This window comes from Athene cunicularia, assembly GCF_003259725.1.
Source record: "Athene cunicularia isolate RWA chromosome Z unlocalized genomic scaffold, athCun1 chrZ_part3, whole genome shotgun sequence".
Classification (NCBI taxonomy): Eukaryota; Metazoa; Chordata; class Aves; order Strigiformes; family Strigidae; genus Athene; species Athene cunicularia.
In genome coordinates this window covers 9,146,662-9,152,512 of record NW_020799144.1, presented here as the reverse complement: position 1 = coordinate 9,152,512, position 5,851 = coordinate 9,146,662, and positions in this window count along the sequence as shown.

Below are 5,851 nucleotides of genomic sequence, written 5' to 3'. Positions count from 1 at the left end.
ACCCCTTTAACATTAGAGAGTGCAGCTGAATAGTAGGGTGGGGATACCCAGTGCCACATTTCATGGCTGCTCTCAAAACAAGTTACTAATAGAGATCCCTCCAGCTTTAGTCTACATTCTTTATCACACTGTGAATCTTTCCACAGCCTGTGCTTCCCATTAACTCCTAGACCAGCTGCACCAAGAGCAAAGCTGCATGCTTCTTTCCTTCCTATACAAGCTCTGTCATTCTGTACCATTTTGGTCCATTCCTCTTGGATTTGGGCTCCAATTTCACTGACTTCCCCAGGCTGGTGGACAGCATCCAGAAACAACTCTTTGCTGTAGCTTTCTTAAAATTTTGAAGCACCCGCTGGCTCCTTGACACCGTAACAGTTCCCATCTCAGTCTTCTCTCCTCAGCCATCTGGCCTCAGGATTTCTGCAGTATCCCCACCAAGTTCTGCAGAGAAATGAGTAACAGGGTATTACCCCTGAAGGGCTCTGTCGTAACCCTCTAAAATGGAAGGTGACTGGATGGAGATGGGCACAGGTGCTGCGCTCATGAAGCTCAGGGAATAATACAGGGTGTGACCCACTGCAGCTGTTGCAAAGAAAGCTGACTTCATGTCAACACAAGGGGGACCACTGGAGGGTGGCTTTTGTTTTAAATAAACAGCTCTCAACAGCTGACTGGATCAAGTGGTGGTGTCAATGTTTCTCCCCAAGTTCACTGAAAGAGTGTAAATGTCTCTCAGAGTCAGCCAGACCAACATGGGGGGAGTGAATTTGTGGCTCAGACCAATCCAGAGTATGAAAACTAAACAACAAAATAATTTTGAAGACAGCAATGGGATTGAGCTGGCTTCTACCCACGCATTCCTTCCTGGTGACTGGGGACACCCAGTCTCCTGATGGCGAACAAACTGTAGAGAAGTAATGAGAATCACGGTAGCATTGTGGTTGAACTGTGCATTGTGACGGTGAGATTTTGTTAATTAAGTGTAACTTAGATTTCTGTTGTGCTTTCTGTATACTTTGTATCACGCAGCTAAATCAGAAACCCCATGTGACACCAAATATCTTCAGATAATTAAACCTGATATTAAACATCACACCCTTTATGTGTGGAAAATCTAAAAGAACCTGGTCAGAGAGTACGGGACTCTGACACTTACCTACACAGAAACATACCTGACAATCTTGCAGCAGCTTCACTGCACTCTGTCTGAGCCTCTCTTCCAGGAGAACAGAGCTGCTCGCTATTTCTGATGCTCAGGAGGTTTCTGTCTTACTTTCTGTAAAAGAGATACACTTGTGCTACCAAGTGTGAGAGAGTCACAGGAGACAAATTTTGTATCTAGTTGGAAATTAAGTAGAGGTAAGTGGGAGATCACATGGAAAGTTTTTTCAAATAGACTGCTTTGTCCTTCTGCAAACCTTAAGTCTTTCTCTACTGCAAATTCCTCAAATGTGGTTTTCTGGGTATGTTGGATGGTTGTGTCACCAAAATGGGATGAAAGAACTTATCGATACCAATGGGATGTAGATAAGCAGACACCCGTTTATTAACAGCCAAGTGTGTAGGGGAGTCGTCTCACCAGCAACGCACACCTAACACACCTAGGATTTTCGACTCACGTTGCTATTTTAACATGGTTTGATGCCCTTTCACAATATAACTGTTAGAGAATCCTGGTCTGCAGGAGAATGAATTGTCCTCATGAAACATTCTAACAAAAGAACCTTGTCATGAGAATTTTGTATAGAAATCCACTTAATGATTATTACCAGCTTATGTGGCCTTAGGCAGGGACTTTACCAAGGACTTTGTACCAGCATAACTGGTTGCATCATTATTTTAAAGAATTCCTTATTTAAATCCAAATCACCAAATACCATTAAAATCAGCTCAAATTAATTACAAATCTGTAACAGATGCTTCCAAGAATTGTCCTGGAAGATTGACATTCTTCATCCGTTTTTTAGTTTCTCAGAATGTGTCTCTCTATTCTTCCTTGCCTTACTGTAATATAGCCAAGGAAACCTGTGGGTTTTGGAACGGTTCAAGATAATGTCATCTATAAATAATGCAGCCATGAAAAAAACCCTAGTACTTTGTACATGATTAGTCCTGAATGACCTTGCTCAGATTTCTGAAGGGTCATTTTCTAATTTAATGGTTCACATGAGTTCCTTGTCCTGAAAGGTTAAACTTCTCATAAGCTCACTGAACAAAGATGGAGCCACTCCAGACACTCTGAAGATGAAACCAGCCATGAGATTACTGCACATGTGTGTGGAAACCTCATTTTTCTAAGTGATTACTTTCCTTGTGCAGTCTGACAGAAAAATCAGCCTGCTGAAAACCAATTGCGATTGAACTGAAAGCCTGCTAGATAAAATGTATTCCAAAGTGTAGATTAAATAAAGTTATACATCTAAAGGAAAACATCAGTATTGCCAGAGAGTTTTTATACTACTATTCTAAAAACTTCGTATTGTTGGGAGAAATTCCTGCCCTCTTTTTTCAGTCCCACAATTACAGAGAATACTATAAAGCTAACTACAACTGATATTTTCAACTCATGTAGAAAAGTTAAGCAAAAGAGCAGAAATAGTTACATTTGAACTGCATTTCCAAAGCAGGTGCTTTACTTCAAAATTTAAGGCAAGAGAAGGTTGAAGGAGAGGATCGGTGTGTTTGAACAAAAGCCATAATGGAACTGTGCAAATTCATTCTGTTCCTCCCCCGAATGAATATTCTCCTATTCAAAACATTACTGAAGATTGAGGCCAAAATTTCAAGTGATCTTATTTCAAACAGCTGTCTTAAACCGTTAATAAGAGCGTTATTGGTCTGGTTTAACAAGAGACTGACAGAATGATCTGCAGAAAATCTGTGCATTCATAATGAAACTTCCTTGGGTAAGGGATTCAGAAAACAAGTGGGTTTTTTCTCTCTAAAAAAAGACAAAAGAACTCATGCCTGCACTTAGTCAGTTAAATGCACACAGGTTCTGAGGAGTCACTTGGCTACTATCTAAGTCAAAGATATTGGATTCTGCACTTTCAAAAATATGTCCTTGATTTTCAGAATTATTACAGGAAAAACTCTATCAAAGAAAAATTGAAATAAATTTAATTCAGACACTGTTTCACTCTCCATTAAATGGCAACCATACACTCTACCCTTCTTATTAATACAAATGTGAAAGTGCTGACAGCACTGGTCTGGACGAAAATGAAAAGCAAACTAGCACTACCAGTCACCTCATCTGCGTGAAAGCAGTTAACGGTGGTGGGGCAGCGCCAGAAATTCTGTGTTGCTCTGCATTTTAGGTCTCCAGCCATTCTACTGATTTACTGTTTTCAGATTCAAAAGAGAAAAATGAAGAATAAACATAACATTTATCCCCAAGTCAGTAACTGTGAATATAAATTTACTTTCATGTTTGTCACCCAGTTCCTTCAAATGAAAGGGAATATAACATGAATCCCACAGAGAAGACTTCATTTCACCCTAATAAGACTGTTGCTTTATTGATAGTTTAATATGAGTTATAAATATTTAAAATATCTGTGGCTCTGCACTCTGAGGATTTATATCTGTATTTCCTAGATACAGCCAACTGTCATTTGACTATGGTAATCCTGTCCGCAGGAAGGAAGATCCTATAAAACAGCTCGTTGAAGATGAAACGTAAAGGTAGAGCTCTGAAAGATTCTATCCATTCAGGTGTATGAAAAGTTTGCACCTTCCATAACACACTCTGTGAGGGAAAACAGTCATTTAAGGCTGCATTAATCATACAGTACATGATGTTAGTTAACGCATTAAAACCCTCTTTTGAATGCTAATGCAACACAAACACCGCTTTTAAAAATAAGTCATCTAGAATGTCCCGTTGCAGGTTCAAAGCATCATCCCCAAAATGCTAAGCTCTCCCTTAAAGAAGTGCCCCAAAACGGATGGATCTCCTGACAGTACGTGGAGCTGCACTAGAAAACAGTTGTCCTTACCAAGAGCATACACCGCCAAAGCTCCTGCAGCTGTCACAGCAGCCATGAAACATCCCCTTAGGGCCACACAAACATTGTCTGCGTCACATACAGAGCATGGCTGTGCCATTTCGTCTTTCTCATCTCCAACAGCATCAGCAGGGGCAAACACTGCCAGCTCTCCTGCCTCCCCTCGGCAATAAATTTATCTTTATGACACTCAAGGATCGATGAAGATTAGTTGCTTCTCTTAGGTGTCAAGATGGATTATCTTCTGCCTCCACAATGAGTACAAACAAAATTATATATATATATATATATATATATAAAGATATAAATAGAAATATATATAAAAATAGATTTGATTTTTTTTTCTCCCTGTAGGTACAAATCCTGGAATGAGCCAGAAGTGAAAGTATTTCAAAAGCAGGTGTTACCCTTCTGGGCTTTTCTGAGCAGGGCCCACCCCAGCAGTTTCTCTGAAGCAGGGCTTGGGGCTTGGCCAGTGAGTGTTTTCCTCTGATCTGTTTTTGCTGATCTTTTCCCTGCAAATGCGGGAAGGGAGAAACCCCTACACTGATTTTTACTTTGCAATGGAGTTGTATTACCTGGGTGTATTGGAGGCTACAGCCAGTGCTTGCTGCCGCTCAAAAAACCTTCAGGCATCATCCCAAAAAACACTGAAAATCTGTTCTGGATGTTTGCACGAGGTAAGATAAACTGATGGCACAGGTGCAAGCTTCAGCACTCTGAACCACACAAGGAGAACACAATTAACAGGAGACATGGAAATTAAGGTGATGCCAAGCAGGAAAATTATACAAGTCTACATTTAATTACATGTCTTAAAGAGGAGACAGAAATAGAAAACAAATGCTTAACTGACTGAGATGTGACGTGGAAGTAACAAGATGGATCACATTAGTAAACTGGATCGCAGATTGCACAGAATTGTTTTTTGACATTTAAATAATCCGTGATGTATTGATTTCAAGAAGCTTCCTTCACATGCAGATTATGTAATGTGCCTGATCTGGTGTTGTTTATTTAAGAACAGCATCCGTTGCGTAGGCAAGTTTTCCTGTCCAAGAATCCAGAGGCAAGTCTGATACATGACCCAGTGAGAGGGAAATTACATGTTGGAAAGGTCTCAAAGGGCAAGAGCTAGGACCAGAAATAGAAGTTAATTTTGAAACCTAGGCTATAGACATTCATTTTCAAAGGTGACTGAATAAAACCTACTCCTTAAATCACCACTCACAAAGTGGAGGTAAAACTGAAGAAGTCTGAGAGACTCAGTTTGGGTTAGAAAATCCTGGTTTTGAAAGAGGCAGGTTCAAATTTCGTGCTGCATTGCTACATCTCAAATTGGGCAAGTCAATCCTGCCTCTAAGTCACTATGACTTGTGAAAAATCTGGTCACAATTAAAAATATCTGCTATGTCTTGGGAAACTAAGGCAAGCTTTTTTCATATGCCCATGGTCTCTTCAGGAGGGATACGCGTTGCCTCTGATGGAAGTACGTGTCAGTGCTTTTGGAAGGATTTCTTTTTATTCTTGGAAATGAGTCTTTCTATTTCTCCTTGTATTGCTCATTTTTTTAAATTTCAGTGCACTTCAGTTTGGAAATTGGTTGAGTCAATCTTCTTCTACCTTTAAAAAAGGGAGATGACATTTTGGTACCAAAACTGGATGAAAGGTTCTGCTGTCATTGATGTTACCGCAAGTCTGGCGTAATCCCATAAAAGTTCTTTTGGTGTCACTTGAGCATTTAACAGTAGTTGAATTTAACCGATGGTAATGGCCCTACTCCATTATAATTTAGCTGTGTGATGACTTGGGAGAGTGTTAAAAATTATAACATGTATAGT